General features: G+C 43.1%; 1 protein-coding gene across 2 annotated transcripts in view; it reads right to left on the bottom strand.

The window, feature by feature from the left end:
• Positions 1–14,450, bottom strand: part of zdhhc7 (zDHHC palmitoyltransferase 7) — an 80,951-nt gene extending 66,501 nt beyond the window's left edge. The window contains exon 1 of one of the 2 annotated variants that reach the window (XM_078210606.1): positions 14,273–14,450. The gene's annotated coding sequence lies outside the window, so the exon portion shown is untranslated. The remainder of the gene's footprint in view (positions 1–14,272) is intronic. The other variant, XM_078210607.1, reaches the window with a different exon arrangement.
• Positions 14,451–19,989: the final 5,539 nt, after the last annotated feature.

The raw sequence follows: 19,989 nt of genomic DNA, 5'->3' as shown, positions 1-19,989 counted from the left end.
GTGGTATAGTGCCCTGGGACAGCTAGCGCCACAAACTTCCAAGCTGCTATGCCCACTCCCATCGAGACGTAAAAAATTAGCCCAAGCTCTTTCTTTACTTTACAACACGATCCACATTTTGCAGCCAACGTCAGTGGCAGGCATCACCAAGTCGTGTGCAGTGTGCTCAGAATTAAACACTAATGATCCCACCGCACTGAAGGGAAAATTTGGCGGCCACTTTGCTGCAGCGGCAGCGTGGCATGAATGGCCAGTAAGATCGCGCTCTATGTTTTTTAAACTAGCTCAAGGGTCACCAAAACTTGATTTGCACTTAAAATTCCGTGATCTTTTCTATGAGTGGCATGATTTCGTGGGAGTTGTGTGGAGAAACTCGGCCCCAAATCATCATCGTCCAGTACTGGTCAACAACAAAACCCAAAGATACTTTCAGGTCCAATATAAACGTTTGGATACTCTCTGATGCTCAGAGGTGTCAGGACCATCTGTTTAAAACACATTTAAAGTTTCATTAAGCGAGGAACGTGTTTGATGTATACCAGCTAGCATAAACAGGTAACTTCCTTGCAATCACTGGCAGATGGAGCAGTATCAGCAGATGTTAGTCAATGGCAAAATACTGTCAACTAATGCAAGTTAAGGTGAACCTTTTTTCAACAAGACTAAACATCTGGTTAAAGTAACTTTGTCCTGAGTAGTTTACATGGAAATTGGGCATTGTAAATATAACTACAATAAAGCTTCTCTTAACCCTATAGTCAGGTGCGTAGAGAGTGAACATAGAACATAGAACAGTACAGCACAGATCAGGCCCTTCAGCCCACGATGTTGTGCCGAGCTTTATCTGAAACCAAGATCAAGCTATCCCACTCCCTATCATCCTGGTGTGCTCCATGTGCCTATCCAATAACCGCTTAAATGTTCCTAAAGTGTCTGACTCCACTATCACTGCAGGCAGTTCATTCCACACCCCAACCACTCTCTGCGTAAAGAACCTACCTCTGATATCCTTCCTATATCTCCCACCATGAACCCTATAGTTATGCCCCCTTGTAATAGCTCCATCCACCCGAGGAAATAGTCTTTGAACGTTCACTCTACCTATCCCCTTCATCATTTTATAAACCTTTATTAAGTCTCCCCACAGCCTCCTCCGCTCCAGAGAGAACAGCCCCAGCTCCCTCAACCTCTCCTCAAAAGACCTACCCTCCAAACCAGGCAGCACCCTGGTAAATCTCCTGTGGATAGTGAAAGCATCCTTTTATTTTTCTTTCCTTCAACTGCTAATTCCTGTTACTTTACTTGATTCTACTGTGCAGCCATATTTTAAATTTAGTGATTTTTTTGTGATTTACTGTTTCTTAAATCTGCATATCACATGCCACAGAAAGATGGTCAGTACTTCAATGAAACCAAGAAAGAGAAGGAAAGGACCTGCATCTATTTAGCATCTATCATAGTCACATGACATCTGAGAGTGTTCACAATCAATGAAGTACTTCTGAGGTACAGTTGTGGTTGTAAGCAAATGCAGCTGCCAATATGTGCACAACAAGCTTTCATAAACAGCAATATAAGAAATCTCACAACACCAGGTTAAAGTCCAACAGGTTTACTTGGAATCACAAGCTTTCGGAGCGCTGCAATTTTTCTGAACCAGTTGTTTCAGTTCATGGTGGATTTCACATTTAGCAATGAAGGAGCAGCACTCTGAAAGTTCGTGATTCCAAATAAACCTGTTGGACTCTAACCTGATGCAGTGAGACTTCTTACTGTGCCCACCCCAGTTCAACGCCAGCATTTCCACATCATAAACAGCAATGTGATACATCAACCAGAGAAGGCAGCTGGGACTTCTTACTGAAAGGTCGTACCTCAACTTGAAATGCTCTCTCTGCATGGCACTTCCCTGGATTATCTGCTCAAAAATCGAGAGTTGGGCTTAACCCCACGATCTTCTGGCTCAGGGGGTCACCACTGAGTGTTATCACTCAGTTATCGCTGAGCGAACACTGACACTGAACCAAAGCATGGTAGACATGATGCTCACATCAATCTTCGCAAAAGGAAATTGCTAGGGGATACACAAGACAAACAACTTCAAAGTCATCCCAAATTCCTCTTTAGTCAGCCATGAAAAATCTCAGTAATACTGAAGGCAGAAAGATCCTTTGGTTTAAACTCTTCATGCTTTGGAAAACAGAATTGCCAAACATGATTAAAACAACAGCACAGACTCTCACAGTATTGAATCATTAATACCCTTGAGAACGTTAGAGAGAAGGTAAGAACACATTTTATGTAACTAGGGCTGGTTTTCGACTTCAGTGGCTGTAGCTACAGATTTGGAACACATCACAAGCTACTTCAGATTTTAGTCAGGCTTTATTGCCATAAGAGAATGGATACAGATTGGCAAAATCCTCGTGGAGGAGCAGCAATTCTGTAACAAACGAGTGGAACAATTTACAACTATATCCCTTAAAAACAGGATCTGGTACTTATAATTTCTGCTATTTTTTTAAACTAAAGAATCTAAATACCCAACGATATAGCAAACTAATCTCTCTTTGAAGTGTACAAAACCAGCAGTAACTATACACCAAAAATAAAGATCAAATCCATTCAATCTTATTTCCCTTCCTTCTTATTCAGCCACAACCATTCCTGAGCTGCAAAGTTCTAAAGCAAAGCAATGACCACTCACAGGGCCACATTAAAGGTCACAGCAGGAACAGGATTTTAACAGTGCCTACACTTAATGATGGATAAAATAAAATGAATAAGTTAGATTCAAAACATTATGCCCCCAATTTTAAATGCTGTAAAAACAGGTCACTCAATTTTCTCAGCTCTTAAATCAGAGGGGGCATTATTGGGGGAGGCACCATTCACGCTGGGCCTCCACCCTATTATTCAAGCCAGTTTCCTGGAGGTGAAATAGGGCTTATAGGGGCTTGCAGGACTGCAAGAGGACGAAAGTGATGGGGAGAGAAAGAGCAGAGAAGAGCGAGCGGAACAGGCAAGGAGGGTGCGGACACGAGGGGGCACAAGCGGGACACGGGGTGGTGTGGGCGGGGTACAAGGGGAACATGGTGGGGTGCGAGGGCAGCACGGCCATGGTGCGAGGGGGCACAGACAGGATGCGAGGAGAGCATAGGGGTATGAGGAGCTGCCACTCTCCATGCCAGATCCATGCCAATTCTTGCTCCTACCCACTCCCAATGACCCTCTTGCCTTCCATGCGAACGCATGGATCTTCCAGGTCTTTTCACCCAGCAATTGCTCTATACTCTGCTGCTACAACCCTATTGAAGTGTCAATCAACCAGATCTGTAAAGCATCAATAACAGAAGGAAACACTTGACACCTATTCCTCTTGTGCAAATAAATATTGAGGCATTGACAAAACAGATGACAGAAAAATAGCTTATTATAACATCATGAAACTGCCAATTAGGCAATATTTGCCTTTCTTTCCAGCAGTGCCAATGAAGTAAAATATTTAATGGGCATCTGGGCTCTCAGCCAAGCTTCATTATGTTTGCAATGTCCACATCATGTTCAAGAATAAAACAAAATTGTTCTTCTGTTATTGTGAAATTTTTTCATGTCTCCTTCAATATATTATAATTTTAGAGAAGCATGTAGATTCTAATCTCATATTTTAATATATAAATCAACATAATGATATCACGTCCAATCTAATTAAAAGAAAAAATATTAGATGTATGCAAGTGATCAAAAAGTAAACTACATTTATTTACTTTAAATCTGGCTATGTCAATCTTTAGACATCATGGTATACTAGTCACTCCTTCCAGTTTAAAAAATGATATATATCAAATATTCTGTTAATCGCAACATGATAAATGGCTTACGTTGATCATAGCAATCAATGTTTCTTGTTCACAAACCACTTTATACCTTACCATATATTCTTTTCACATATATATGCATACATATACATTTTAAATCAAATTAATATTTTATCATCTTAGTGAATCACTGTCAGCTATCTTTGGTAAGCAATTATAGCACAATCGTGAGTTTCCTTCTATAAATGTCACCACATTGCAAGGAGATGTAGCCTACTGACAGCTGATGCTCACAAAGGTTGACAAAATGCAAAATAAAATCCCTGCATGAAGCTGAAACTGCAAATTCTATATCATAACAGATCAGAAAGTGTGATTCCTGAACAGATATGTGTTAGGTAGTATTACTTGCAGAAAATAAATGAATGAGTGGTACCAGATGAATAATTCATGAATATTATAGGTGGACACACTTATATCAGTACTCGAAATTATTCTGTGAAGTGTAATGAACCCTCAAATGATTCGTACTTGTACAACAGGGATGACTAATTTTATTACAATTTATTTTTATTTTGCCAACTTCAATTGCTCCATCAATGTGGATTTACTGAGAGACATTGCAGGCATGTCAAGTAGGCAGAATTGAGCACACAAAACTAAGAAAACTTGGTTAAATCTTGAAACAATACACATTAAGAGCGCACTCGAATGTGTGATCTCTAAAAACAAATGTTAAAGTCCCTTTTGTTCAATGACTGTTTTAAAAAAAAATCTTGCCTACAAAAAGCATTTAACATCTTAGCTTGAGGTTGATATGAAAATTATAAACCTCCTTAGCTTCTCTCTTTGATTGTAGAAAATTCACATAACCCTTTAGTTATATCACTGCCTTGTAACCACATCCAAATATTCAATGTCTGCTTGCTTTTTTGATACACGGATGCAAGTTAGTCATCTGACAAGTAATATTGGCACGCCCTGCCATTGTCTCAACCGAACCCAAATGAAAAACCACCCAGAAATAAAACTGAGCAGCAGAAAGAGATTTCAATAACTCAGGCTGTCTGTACCTGCTTTATTGCATTTGTCATTGCCAGAAAACCCAGCAGGCAGATGTTAAATTCAACTGAGCACCACCCCTTCCAACCTTTTTGCTGCAGGCAAGGGAATGTTCTTACACAACAGACTCAGCCAAGAAAGCTGCATATATATCTGTCTTTGCCTCTCCAGATACACCAAGCAATAATAACTAACCAATTAAAAACTAACCTCCCAAGAGAAGAATTTTAGGCTTTCAAGTGAGACAATAAGTCTTTAAAAATATAATTTTGAACACCGCAACACTGTGTTCCACGAACAATCCACATTCTCTACGAAATACTGTACATTGCATATCATTCACACTAAATCACAACATTACACATTTTCCAATGTTCATTGAGCACAGACATTTTGCCCATTAACTATAATACAGTGAATATAATATAAAACTGCATTATCGCCAACTAGCTTTTGAATTTATTTCTAAAGCAGTATTTTTTGCTTCTTTGGAAGTTTGAAATAATGCAAATAGCAACTGCATAAAAATTGATGCATCAGAGAAGTAAGGGAAACCAGATGGCCAAAGAGTGTCGAAGTGGGTGAACCCACCAAAATGCCTTTGTTACCTGGAGACGCAATCATTCCAATGAACTCCTGGCTGCTCTCCCACATTCTACCCTCCACAAACTTGAGGTCATCCAAAACTCTGCTGTCCGTGTCAGTGCCAGGGGCCAGGGTTCGATTCACGGCTTGGGTCACTGTCTGTGCAGAGTCTGCATGTTCTACCTCTGTCTGTGTGGGTTTACTCCGGGTGCTTCAGTTTCCTCCCACAGTCCGCAGGACCTGCTGGTTAGGTGAATTGGCCATGCTAAATTCTCCCTCAGTGTACCCGAACAGGCGCCAGAGTGGGGTTTTCACAGTAACTTCATTGCCGCGAGCCTACTTGTAGCACTAATAAATACATTTTAAAACTTTAACACACATAATGTCCTGTTTGCCCATCAGCCCTATGCTTGCTGGGCTAAATGGCTCCTGGTCAAACAAGGTCTTGATTTTAAAATTCTCATCCATATTTTTAAATCCCTTTATGGCCTTGCGCTTCCCTATCTCTGTCATTTCCTTCAGCAAGAAGTCTCACAACACCAGGTTAAAGTCCAACAGGTTTATTTGGCAGCACTAGCTTTCAGAGTCTCAAGTTCTTTCATCAGGTGAGTGAGGACTTGTGTTCACAAACAGGGCATATAAAGACACAAACTCAATTGACAAGATAATGGTTGGAATGCGAGTCTTTACAGGTAATCAAGTCTTAAAGGTACAGACAATGTGAGTGGACAGAGGGTTAAGCACAGGTTAAAGAGATGTGTATTGTCTCCAGCCAGGACAGTTAGTGAGATTTTGCAAGCCCAGGCAAGTCGTGGGGGTTACAGATAGTGTGACATGAACCCAAGATCCCGGTTGAGGCCGCCCTCATGTGTGTGGAACTTGGCTAACAGTTTCTGCTCAGCGATTCTGCATTGTCATGTGTCGTGAAGGCCGCCTTGGAGAACGCTTACCCGAAGATCAAAGGCTGAATGAATGCCTGTGACTGCTGAAGTGTTCCCCGACTGGAACACTCCTGCCTGGTGATTGTCGAGAGGTGTTCATTCATTTGTCGTCGTAGCGTCTACATGGTCTCCCCAATGTACCATGCCTCGGGACATCCTTTCCCGCAGCGTATCAGGTAGAAGCTCAAACAGACCATTGTCCGCAGCGAACTACACAGCCTTCAGGAGAACAGTGACCATGACACCACACAACCCTGCCACAGCAACCTCTGCAAGACGTGCCGGATCATCGACACGGATGCCATCATCTCACGTGAGAACACCATCCACCAGGTACACGGTACATACTCTTGCGACTCGGCCAACATTGTCTAGAGTGTTCCCTTCCAGTTGGGGAACACTTCAGCAGTCACGGGCTTTCAGCCTCTGATCTTCGGGTAAGCGTTCTCCAAGGCGGCCTTCACAACACATGACAATGCAGAATCGCTGAGCAGAAACTGTTAGCCAAGTTCCGCACACGAGGACGGCCTCAACCGGGATCTTGGGTTCATGTCACACTATCTGTAACCCCCACGACTTGCCTAGGCTTGCAAAATTCCACTAACTGTCCTGACTGGAGACAATACACATCTCTTTAACCTGTGCTTGGCCTGCTCTCCACTCACATTGTCTGTACCTTTAAGACTTGATTACCTGTAAAGACTCGCATTCCAACCATTATCTTGTAAATTGAGTTTGTGTCTTTATATGCCCTGTTTGTGAACACAAGTCCTCACTCACCTGATGAAGGAGCTTGAGACTCCGAAAGCTAGTGCTGCCAAATAAGCCTGTTGGACTTTAACCTGGTGTTGTGAGACTTCTTACTGTGCTTACCCCAGTCCAACGCCGGCATCTCCACATCATTTCCTTCAGCCCCACAACCCTCCAACAGTGTCTCTGACATTCATCATTATGAAGTGCTTTCAAAGGTTAGTCATGGCACAAATCAATTCCAGCCTCCCAGGCTGCGTGGATCCACTACAGTTCGCCTATCGCCGCAGCAGGTCCACAACAGATGACATTTCCTTGGCTCTACACTCAAGTCTAGAACACCTAGATAACAAAGATAGCCTATTTATAGACTACAGCTCAGCCTTCAGCACCATTATTCCAACAAGACTCACCACACTCCAGCGCCTGTTCAGGTACACTAAGGGAGAATTTAGCATAGCCAATCCACCTAACCAGCACATCTTTCGGACTGTGGGAGGAAACTGGAGCATCCGGAGAAAACACACGGAGAAAATGTGCAAACTCCGCACAGGCAGTGACCCAAGCCGGGAATCAAACCTGGGTCCCTGGCGCTGTGAGGCCGCAGTGCTAACCACTATGTCACCCATCATGCTATGACTGTAACACTACATTCTGTCCTCTCTCCTTTCCTTCCTTATGTGTGGCATACTTTGTCTGTATAGTGCACAAGAAACAATGCTTTTCACTGTGTACTAACACGTGACAATAATAAATCAAATCAAAACATAGCTTCTCTAATTCTAGCTTCTTATGCATTCACAATTACAATTGCTCCACCATTGGTGGCCGTGCCTTCAGTGATTTAAGCCCCAAGCTCCTCACTTCTTTACCTCGGTTTAAGAACATACATCTGACCAAGCTATTGGTCATAAGTGGCTCAGTGTCATACTTTGTTTATAATGCTCATGTGAAACACCTTGGGATGTTTCAAAGGAGCCATATGAATAGAAGTTGTGGTTGGAATCAAAGAATGAAACATTATCCAACAGATAACAAAGCAAAAAGAAGTTTCTCATTTCTTAAAGGAACTTTCTGAATAACTGGGATTAAGCTGCATGCACAGTTGACCTATTGAGTATTTTTGTTCGTTATTCATTCACCAAATGTGGGTGTCACTGACAGGGCCAGTATTTGTTGCCCATCCCTAACTGCCCTTGAAATTAAGTGGCTTTCTAGGCCATTTCAGAGTCAACCACATTGTTGTGGGTCTGGAGTCACATTCAGGCCAGACTGGCTAAGGACAGCAGCTTTCCTTCCCTTATTAGTGAACCAGGTGGGTTTTTACGATAATCGACAATGGTTCTATGGTCACCATTACTGAGACGAGCTGTATATTCCACATTTATTAACCAAAATCAAATTCCACCAGCTGCCATGGTGGGATTTGAATCCATGTCTCCACAGCATTAGCGTGGACTTCTGGATTGTCAGTTTCATTACAATATCACTACGACGCCATCTTCCCATACTACCATATGGATCAACAATAAATTGAATTTAAAAAGCATCCTTAAGTTAATAAGCCACCCCAAGTGGCTTCAAAAGTGTTACAAAGCAAAATTTGACTCCAAGCCACATAAGGTGTTAATTAGGGACTTAGCTATAACTGCACACTCCGTATAAACTTCCTCCTGATGTCCTGTCACATTTCAGCAAAACTACCCCGTGATATCCTCCAATCTGTCATGAGTAACACAACGGAGATCTGCATGGTGGGTCTCCATCATTTTGTTTTGTGAGAAAAAAAGTTAAAAGGGTGTGGGGGGAAAAGGTGATTACAATTAAAAATACTCGCCTGAATCACCTATACGACTTAGCATCATAAATATCATACTCGAAGCAATCTTTTAAAGCAAAGAATTTAGGCTGCATTTTCAGCTTGATGGAGGGTAGTGAGAGTTGGGAAATTTCCTGGCTCGGCATGCCTGCCTTGGAACGAAGTGTGGGAAAGACGTGATTTTCATTCTGGATGGGCAAGTGCCAATAGGAGTCAGGCCCCAGAAAGAGTTTGGAGGTAGTCACAGGGGTTGCCGTGTGCCGAGGCAGGCTGTTTAAAAGGCTCTCTAGCTCTCATCCCAGTTCTAATGAAAGCGGTAATGCTTCTAGCTCACACCCCCACACACTCTCCATGCCCCATCCATGCTACCTCATGGCCTTGCATCAACCCTCCCATGACCCCTCAAATCCTCTATGTCAAGGCTATGCCCCTCTATCCATGCGTTCATTGCCACTTATACCCTCCATGCCAAGCTATGGCACTTCCCACCCATCCATCCATTGTAAACTATGTATAGAACCAATAAACTCAATAGTGACAAAAAGATGCGTTAAAGAAGCAGTCATTCATAAAAATTACTTTGACTACAGCCAAACAAAAGAATCAATCTGTGCTGTACTGTTCTATGTTCTAATCATCTAGACCCTTTAAATTTTTAACAACCAAAACTGCAGGCACTTGAAAATTCTTTATCTTGTGTAAGTGAACATTGTGAAATTGACAGCATAGACAAGAGAGCCGGAATATCCAAAAAGCTACGTTTGCACTGGTTTCAGCACAATGGATGTCAGGGATCTTAGCCAAGAATGAAAAATGAAGTTTGGTTGACTGCCCAGATATCCATTAGAGTTCTGAGACACCTGCAACCGAGGAAAAACATTGCTTGATTGATATCTCTGGCTCTCCAACTATTCTGTCAATTTCACAATGTTTATTGACACAAGATAAAGAGGTTTCAAGTGCTTGCAGTTTTTGCGATTGACACTTCAAATGTTTGGATGGTTGACAATGTTATTTGGCTGTGGTAAAAGTAATTTTTATGAATGAATTTTTTTTTAAAGCATTTGTAAAATATCCTATTGTCACAAGAGGGTTCATTAGATTTATACAGTGTCTATAGTAGGTGAATGGGCATGGAAGTGCCATGGCTTCGCTTGGGCAGTATGAGGGGCCACTGACGTGGGAGGGAGCAAAGCTCGGCATGGAGGGTATGGAAAGTGTGTGGGAGGACAGTTCTGGTTTGCAATTAACCAAACGGTCCCTTAAAATCTGGCCCAACTCCATGAAAATTGGAGGTGGACCAGGACGTGCCTATTCCCGTGATGAGGCCAGCCAAGTCAGAAGTGCAGACTGAAGGCTTGCCACCTGGACCAGCCCGCACTCTTAAACATCACGAGTAAAAAATAGAAACCCTGGGAATGGGGTCAAAAATCCCAGAATTGGATCCCGGTTGCCATTTACACACCTCAAATCTGTCCAACTCCATGAAAAACCAGCCCTTTCGACCTATTGTAGCCAAACTACAGCAATTCAGATTTAACACCAGAAATAGGCTGTGATGATGTTTTTCTAATCTAATTCTCCTGCCTGTTTGCCATTCCCATTGATATTTGTCTCTTTCACACAATTATTTAACTGCCTTCCATGTTTAACTTTACTTCAACAATGCTGTGTGACAGAGAATTACACTTTACACTACACAAGTGGCTCTGTGGCGCAATGGATAGCGCGCTGGACTTCTAGTCAATGACTTGAGTTGCCATTCAAAGATTGTGGGTCCGAGTCCCACCAGAGTCGGATTTTGGCGGAACGGTGGCACAGTGGTTAGCACTGCTGCCTCACAGCGCCAGGGACTCGGGTTTGAGTCCCGGCTTGGGTCATTGTCTGTGTGGAGTTTGCATGTTCTCCCCATGTCTGCATGGGTTTTCTCCTGGTGCTCAGGTTTCCTCCCACAGTCTGAAAGACGTGCTGATTAGGTGCATTCGAACAGGTGCCGGAGTGTGGCAACATGGGGAATTTCACAGTAACTTCATTGCAATGTAAATATAAGCCTTACTTGTGACTAATAAATAAACTTTACTTTCTAACCAACCTTCTTAGAAAGATACAGGCCTAGATTGTTTTTCCACTGAACTGGATTTCTTTTCAGTGATATTGGAATAAGTGGTGCAAAGGATTGCAGAATCTTAAGCGCAAATTATGCTTGATATAATTTCTACGCTCTTTTATGCTAGCTTTAAATGTATTGCGATAGAAGCAGGCCCCACTCACAAAACTGTCCACATGCCCAGGGTGAATTAATCACCACTAAGTGAACTCATACATTGCCTTTTGAAGGATCTCCAAAAATTAAAGTGGAAGTTTTGGATGCAATAACACTTTCGGTGTAGCTTGACAGGTTTTGAATGTTTTATTAATTTATTAAAGAATTAATTACTTTATCTCAATTTAACTAGAAAATAGCTTTGTATAATTTTTCAAAGTAGTTTTCAGTAATTTAATATCAGGTTACTTATCGATGATGGATAAGTGATTTAAAACCCTTATTTTAGTGATAAACCCATTATCTGCTGTGTTAATTTACCATGTTATCATTCTTAACTACATAAAGGAATATCTTTCAAAACTTTTTTTTAAAAATATTACTTTTTTAAAAAAATATTATGTTTTAAAACACTCCCCAACTGCACTGTCATGTTAGGGAAAATGCAAGGGAGTGAGGAGAAATTGGGTGAGAGGAATGCTTGACAAAATTTATTAAAATCAATGGTGAGATCCTGGAAAATGTGAATTATTTTCTGTATTTTGAGAGCCTCCTCTCGACATATGGCAGACATAAGATGACAAAACTCATCATCACCTTAAATGAGCCGCCTGAGCCTTCGATTAGCTGAGGAAAAGTGTATTTGAGGGCCAGGGTCTCAAACCCAAGACTAAGGTCATGGTTTACTGGGCAGCAGTGATCCCCATACTTCTTTACGTTTTGGAGACCTGGACACCCTGCAGCAGGCAACTCAAAGCACTGGGGAAATACCACCAGCGATGTCTTTGCAAGATCCTCCAAATCTGGTCGCAAAATAGGTGGCTCAACAGCAGCATCCTCTCCCAACCCAAACTGCTGGACATTGAGCTGCTAATCACTCAAAACCACCTCCACGGGACGTACTTCATATGTCTGACATCAGATTCTTGAAACAACTACTCTACTTGGATCAAGAATAAAGAATGCGGGTCCGGCAGCGTCTGTAGGGAACATGGCCACTGTAGGAGACACTCAGGGGGAGAGCAGAAACGCTTTAGGGATGTCCTCAAAGCATTCCTGAAGAAATCAAACATCCCCCTGGCTTGTGACTAACTAAAGTGGAGAAGGTTCAGTCAAGAAGGCACTGAACACATCAAGAGACTTTGCTGGGAACATGCCCGAGTTATCAGAGAGAGCAAACAGGCCTCCAAACAACACTTTTACAGAATCCAATTCCCGCATGCTTTGCACATGGCAGAGTCTTATCAGCCATCTCAGAACTCATTGAACTAGAGCAGAAGCAAGTCATCCTTGATCTTGAGGGATTACCTAAAATGTGACTGCTCATCAAATATCGGCGTAATTTTGGGTACAATTCGGCCTAGGTCATTTACAATGCTTGAAGCAAAAACTCTACCCCATTTTAAATAACCTCCCCTTAATTCCTTTTCTGATCATCTTAAATATGTGCTTTCTCATTAATGGGAAGCTTGAAAGCAGATTTCACATCCATGCATCCCATTATGTATTTTTTGTTCCTCTGATCAGCCAGCTTAGTTTATCATTATTCCTAATACAAAGAACTTTTTTTCTCATGTGTTCAAACATCACCAAAATAAAAGAAGCCTACAGCACAGAAGGAAGCCATGCAGCACATTGTGCATGTGCTGGCTCTTTGAAAGAGCTATCCAATTTATTCACACTGACCTCACCCATAGGACTGCAAATGGCTCATTTCCAAGGATTTCAAACTACTTTGTTTTCAAATGGCAAACACAGGTGAATACACCAGAGTGCATGTCAGACACTTCTATGGTTCAAAAGAGTAGCAAAGGAGGTGAAGCAAATAAAGATGTTGTCGAGTTAAATCAGGAAAGATAGTTCCACAATCTTGAGGTCTCGATCAAGCCCAAAATGAAGATGGTAATTTCAACACAGTGTGATTGTAAGTGGATGAACAATGTTATGTCCAAATTCTGAATGATTAACATCTAGTGCAACACTGCAGAAAACAGAAGTCAAAGTCAAGGCTATGAACCATAGCCAGAGAACTGACAGAAGTGTGTGGGAGCACTGTGCAGCAAATGCCACTATTCAAAACTACTCACTGGTTCAAATGCCTCGGAGTTATTAACTACTGGTGTTAATTTTCAATCCAACGTATTTAGTCTTCATACCCTTCTGGCATGTCGCCGGACACACAATATCCTTCTAAAATATCATCTCGGATGTGCAGAGAGGCAGGCCAACAGGACATGCCCACTGATTCTAAATGCACACTACCGAATTACTTTTATTTTGCCATACAATGTGCAAAAGATTAGCTCACCAATGCTCATTCTTGTTGCAAATACACTGAGCTACAGCATTCTCAATTGTCACTGCATACGGTGGATTTATAAAAAAGCAAATTACTTAAGAATGCAATTAGATGGTCGATTAACAATTCAGATTCACTTGAGTGATGCTCTGGCCAAATCGGGTTGGCTCTCATTTTTGCTCTGATGGACATTGTGAAAAGGGACAAGCGACAAAGAAGGTTGAAAACACTTGATACACAAATTGATCAGATATGTTCCTTTTCAAAATGAAGATCCCCCCCCCCCCAGTTGTTTTCTCACCAGTGTGGGCACCTTGTCACAAGGCAATCTGGGGCTGAGGATGTGAAGATCTTGTCAGTTCTTCGTGTCAATTTTGAGTTAACAGCAGATTCAGTATTTGAGATGAAAAGACCAACGGTTTATAAAAGGGGGGAGGGGGGAGGGAATGTAAGTGAAGTGGATTACTGAAGGATCAGGAGGAAAATAAAACAATTTATAATAAAAATCAACACAGAAAAGATCCTATTCAGCACAACTGCAGTTTCTTTATGGGTTTAGGGGGGGTTTAAGGAATGGGAATAAGGTAACTTTGATGTTTTTTTCTGACAGGACAGTGGCCTATGCCCGATTAAGATTCAGTCAGGCCGGACAGGGTGAAGCACAGAGCAGAGAACGGCAATTAAATCATGCACCTTTTGGCAGCAAATAAAAACAACACCAAATCTTGCACCTACCTGTGAGTTGCGGACGAGGCCGCAGCAGAAGAAACGGGGTTGGGGAATTAAGTTAAAAGAAATGCACCACCGGCTTTCGGCGAGAGTTTCCCATTTTCGCTGCGAGGGAACTCCGCTCCTGCCACAGCGACCGAGCCGAGCCCGAGCCCGAGCTCCAAGCCCGAGTCCCAGCCGGAGCGCCGCACTTCCGCAAGCGCTTCGGCAACATTCGGCTAGACTCGGGGAGAGGGTTCGGGTGCGGAGGCTCGGAGGGATTCGGGCGGACTCGGGAGACCGGGGCTCGGAGTCGGGGACTCGGGCGGACTCGGGAGCAGTGGCTCGGGCGGATTCGGGGAGGGAGGGGACTCGGGAGCAGTGACTCGGGAAGACTCGGGTAGACTCGGGAGCAGTGGCATAAGGGCAATGATGCTGAATGTGAAGTTCTGGTCGGTTGTTAGTATCAATTTTGAGTTAACAGCAGATTCAGTATTTGAGATGAAAAGACCAACGGTTTATAAAAGGGGGGAATGCAGTTCTACTGAATTTTCTGTATTGATTTTTATTATATTATAATTGTTTTTTTTCTCCAAAGATCTCCTGATCCTTCAGTAATCCAAAAGGGACATCGACCACTTGGTGGAATTTATGGACAGATGAAGTTCAATGCAGAGAAATATTGTGCACTATTCTCCTTACAGTTTACAACACTTCCAAGCTCTGTATCATTTGAAAACTTTGAAGTTGTGCTTTGTACATCAAGTTCTAGGTCAAGGGTCCCAAAATTGACCTTTGGGGAACTCCACTACTAACCTTCCCCCAGCACAAGAAACATCCATTACAAACATTAACCACTACAATTTGTCTTATGTTGCTACTGTTCCTTTTATTCCATAAACTACGACCATTTTCACAAGTGGCACTGTGTCAAATGCCTTTTGGAAGTCCAGGTACACCACATCAATGGTATTGACATCATCAACCCTCTCTGTTACCTCTTTAAAAACCTCCAGCCAGTTAGTTAAACATGATTTTCCTTTAAGAAATCCATGTTGGCTTTCTTTAATTAACCAAATTAATTTGGTGATTGTGACTACAAACGTCCCAAATTATCATTTCTAGAAGTTTCTCCACCACCGAACTTAAGCTGACTGGCCAGGGGCTGCTGGGCTTATCTTTGCCCCTTATCTTGAACCAAGGTGTAACATTTGTAATTTCCAAGAACTTCGTGACCACCTCTGAGTCTAAGGAAGACTGAAAAATTATGTGCCCCTGCTATTTTAATTTTCATTTCCCTTGGTTTCTTTTGGTGCATCTCATCAATTCTGGTGCTTATCAACTTTAAGTACTGATAACCCATCAGTATCTCTTCCTTTTCAATTTTAAACCCATTTGGTGTCTGAATTACTTAATCTTTTACCATGGCCTGGTCAACATCTTCTTCCTTTGTAAAGACAGATACACAGCATGAGGTGAGAGTGATTTCCCTTGACATCAAGGCAGAATTTGACTGAGTGTGGCATCAAGGAGCCCTGGTAAAATGAGTCAATAGGAATCAGGGGGGAATCACTCCAGTGGTTAGAGTCATTCTGAGCACAAGGAAAATGGTTGTAGTGATTGGAGGTCAATCACCTCAATTCCAGAACATGAGTGGCGGAGTTCCTCAGGGTAGTGTCTTCGGCCCAATCATCTTCAATTGCTTCATCAATGACCTTCCCTCCATCAAAAGGTCAGAAGTAGGAATGTTCACTGATGACAGCACAATGCTCAGCACAATTCCTCAGATACTAAAGTAGTTCATGTCCACATGCAGCAAGACCAGGACAATATTCAGGCTTGGGCTGGCAAGTGGCAACTAACATTCGCAAGTGCCCAGCAATGACCATCTTCACTAAGAGAGGATCTAACTCTTGACAGTTGATGGCATGACTGTAGATTGAGTCATCACCAGATCACCTGATGATGCAACTACAAAAAAGATCCCCGCCGGAATTCTATCACTCCACCCGCCACGGAATTGGAGCGGACGAGGGGTGGACAATGGAAATGTCCGTTGACCCTGGGCGGGAATTTCCAGTCTCGCTCAAGTGAGGCCATAAAATCCCACCCCACATGTCAGGAGTTCCCCTGAGACCATTGAAGGCGAGAGAAGGGTGGAAATTTGCACTTCCTGCAAATAAAATGTGTGGCTTTGGGTACCTGCATGGGCCCAGTTATACCTGTCTCTTTGTGGGGTATGTGGAACATTTCTTACTCCAGTCTTACTCAGGCCCTCTCCCACAACTCTTCCTTTGTTACATCAATGGCTTTATCGATGTCGCTTCATGCTCTCATCTGGACCTGAAAAATGTTATTGATTTTGCTTCCATTTCCACTCCCCTCTCACCTTCACATGGTCCATCTCTGACACTTCCCTTCCCTTCCTTGACCTTTCTGTCTCCACTTCTGACAATGGACTGATCACCAATATTTATTAAAAACCCACCGATTCCCACGGCTACCTCGACTACAGCTCCTCACACCCTGCTCCCTGTAAGAACTCCATCCCATTCTCCCAATTTCTCCGTCTACATTGTATCTGTTCCAATGATGCTACCTTTGAAAACAGTGCTTTGGATATGTCTTCCTTTTTCCTCAACCGAAGATTTCTCCCTCACACTGTGTTTGACAAAGCACTCAACCATATTCGACCTATCTCCCGCATCTCTGCCCTCATCCCTTCCCCTCCCTCCCAGAACCATTACATAATCTCTCTTGTCCTCACTTTTCACCCCACCAGCCCCCACATTCAAAGGATCATCCTCCGCCATTTCTGCCAACTCCAGCATGATGACGCCACTAAACACATCTTCCCCTCATCCCCTTTCAGCATTCCACAGGGACCACTCCTTCCATGACACCCCTCCATCACTCAGAACCCTTCATTCACTTCGCACAACACCTTCCATTGCAGTCACAGAAGGTGCAACACCTGCCCCTTTACCTCCATCTTCCTCTGCCCAAGGACCCAAACATTCATTCAGGTGAAACAGCATTTCACCTGCACCTCCTTCAATTCAGTCTCATGTATTTGTTGCTCCCAATGCGATCTCCTCTACACTAGGGAGACTAAACGCAGACTGGGTAACAGCTTTGCGGAACACCATCACTTCATCTGCAAACATGACCCCAACCTTTCGGTCGATTGCTATTTTAACTCAGCACCTTATTCTCATGCCCACAGGTCTGTTCTTTGCCTGCTGTAATGCTCCAGTGAAGCCCAGCACCCAAACTTGAAATCAGCATGAATGATGCAATGGCAAGGAGGGTGTAGAAGTAGAGTTAAGAGAGAAATCAGGAGGGCATAAAGGGGACACGAGATTGCTTTGGTAGATAAGACAAAGGAGAATCCAAAGAGATTCTACAAATACATAAAGGGCAAAAGAGTAGCAAGGGAGAGAGTAGAGCCTCTTAAGAATCAACAAGGTAATCTGTGTGTGGATCCACAAGAGATGGGTGAGATCCTAAATGAATATTTCTCATCAATTTACTATTGAAAAAGGCATGGATGTTAGGGAACTTGGAGAAATAAATAGTGATGTCATAAGGAGTGTACATATAACAGAGAAGGAGATGCTGGAAGTTTTAAAGCGCATCAAGGTAGATAAATCCCCGAGACCTGATGAAGTGTCTCCCAGGATGATGTGGAAGGCTAGGGAGGAAATTGCAGGTCCTCTAGGAGAGATATTTGAATCACCGACAGCCACAGGTGAGGTGCCTAAAGATTGGAAGGTGGCAAATGTCATGTCTTTGTTTAAAGAGGGCTGCATGGAAATGCCTGGGAACTACAGGCTGGTGAGCCTCACATCTGTAGTGGGTAAGTTGTTCGAAGGTATTCTGAGAGGTAGGATCTACAGGCATTTGAAGAGGCAAGGACTGATTAGGGACAATGAGCATGGCTTTGTGAATGGAAAATCGTGTCTCACAAATTTGATTGAGTTTTTGAAGGGGTAACCAAGAGGGTCGATGAGGGCAGTGTAGTTGTTGTTGTCGACATGGATTTTATCAAGGCCTTTGACAAGGTACCGCATGGTAGGTTGTTGCATAAAGTTAAATCTCATGGGATCCAGGATGAGGTAACCAAATGGATACAAAATTGGCTGGATGACAGAAACCAGAGGGTGTTTGTAGAAGGATGTTTTTCAAACTGGAGGCCTGTGACCAGCGGTGAGCCTCAGGGATCGGTGCTGGGTCCACTGTTATTTGTCATTTATATTAATGATTTGGATGAGAATTTAGGAGGCATGGTTAGTAAGTTTGCAGATGACGCCAAGATTGGTGGCAAAGCGAACAGTGAAGGTTATCGAGGATTGCAATGGGATCTTGATCAATTGGGCCAGTGGGCTGATGAATGGCGGATGGAGTTTAATTTAGATAAATGCGAGGTGATGCATTTTGGTAAATTGAACCAGGGCAGGACTTACTCAATTAATGGAAGGGCATTGGAGAGAGTTATAGAACAAAGAGATCCAGGGATACAGGTTAATAGCTCCTTGAAAGTGGAGTCACAGGTGGACAGAGTGGTGAAGGAAGCATTCAGCATGCTTGGTTTCATTGGTCAGAACATTGAATATAGGAGTTGGGACGTCTTGTTGAAGTTATAAAAGTGTGGTAAGGCCACACTTGGAATACTGTGTACAATTCTGGTCACCCCATTATAGAAAGGATATTATTAAACTAGAAAGAGTGCAGAAAAGATTTACTAGGATGCTACCAGGACTTGATAGTTTGAGTTATAAGGAGAGGCTGTATAGACTGGGACTTTTTTCTCTGGAGCGAAGAAGGCTGAGGGGTGATCTTATACAGGTCTATAAAATAATGAGGGGCACAGATCAACTTGATAGTCAATATCTTTTCCCAAAAGTAGGGGAGTCTAAAACTAGAGGGCATAGAAACATAGAAACCCTACAGTACAGAAAGAGGCCATTCGGCCCATCGAGTCTGCACCGACCACAATCCCACCCAGGCCCTACCCCCATATCCCTACATATTTTACCCGCTAATCCCTACACATCCCAGGACTCTAAGGGGCAATTTTTTTTTAGCATGGCCAATCAACCTACCCCGCACAACTTTGGACTGTGGGAGGAAACCAGAGCACCCGGAGGAAACCCACGCAGACACGAGGAGAATGTGCAAACTCCACACAGACAGTGACCCAAGCCGGGAATCGAACCCAGGTCCCTGGAGCTGTGAAGCAGCAGTGCTAACCACTGTGCTACCGTGCCGCCTGGTTTAAGGTGAGAGGGGAGAGATACAAAAGTGTCCAGAGGGGCAATTTGTTCACACAGAAGGTGGTGAGTGTCTGGAAGAAGCTGCCAGAGGTAGGAGTGGAGGCGGGTACAATTTTGTCTTTTAAAAAGCGTTTAGACAGTCACATGGCTGAGATGGCTTTAGAGGGGTATGGACCAAATGTGGGCAATTGGGACTAGCTTAGTGGGGCAGCATGGACAAGTTGGGCCAAAGGGCCTATTTCCATGCTGTAAACCTCTATGACTATGTGGCAACTCAGGCATCCCACTCACCCACTCCTCCAACCACCATCTATCACACCTGTGACAGAGGCTTTGATTGTTCATTGGACTCCGCAGTCACCTGAGAACTCATTTTTAGTGTGAAAGCAAGTCATTCTCGCCTCCGAGGGACTGCCTTTGAAGAAGAACATCAGCACCAGAGCAGATTAATTGGTTGTTTATTTCATT

Source organism: Mustelus asterias, chromosome 4, assembly GCF_964213995.1.
Source record: "Mustelus asterias chromosome 4, sMusAst1.hap1.1, whole genome shotgun sequence".
NCBI lineage: Eukaryota > Metazoa > Chordata > Chondrichthyes > Carcharhiniformes > Triakidae > Mustelus > Mustelus asterias.
Note: the sequence above shows the minus strand (reverse complement) of the source record. Positions and strands in the feature narration are given on the sequence as shown.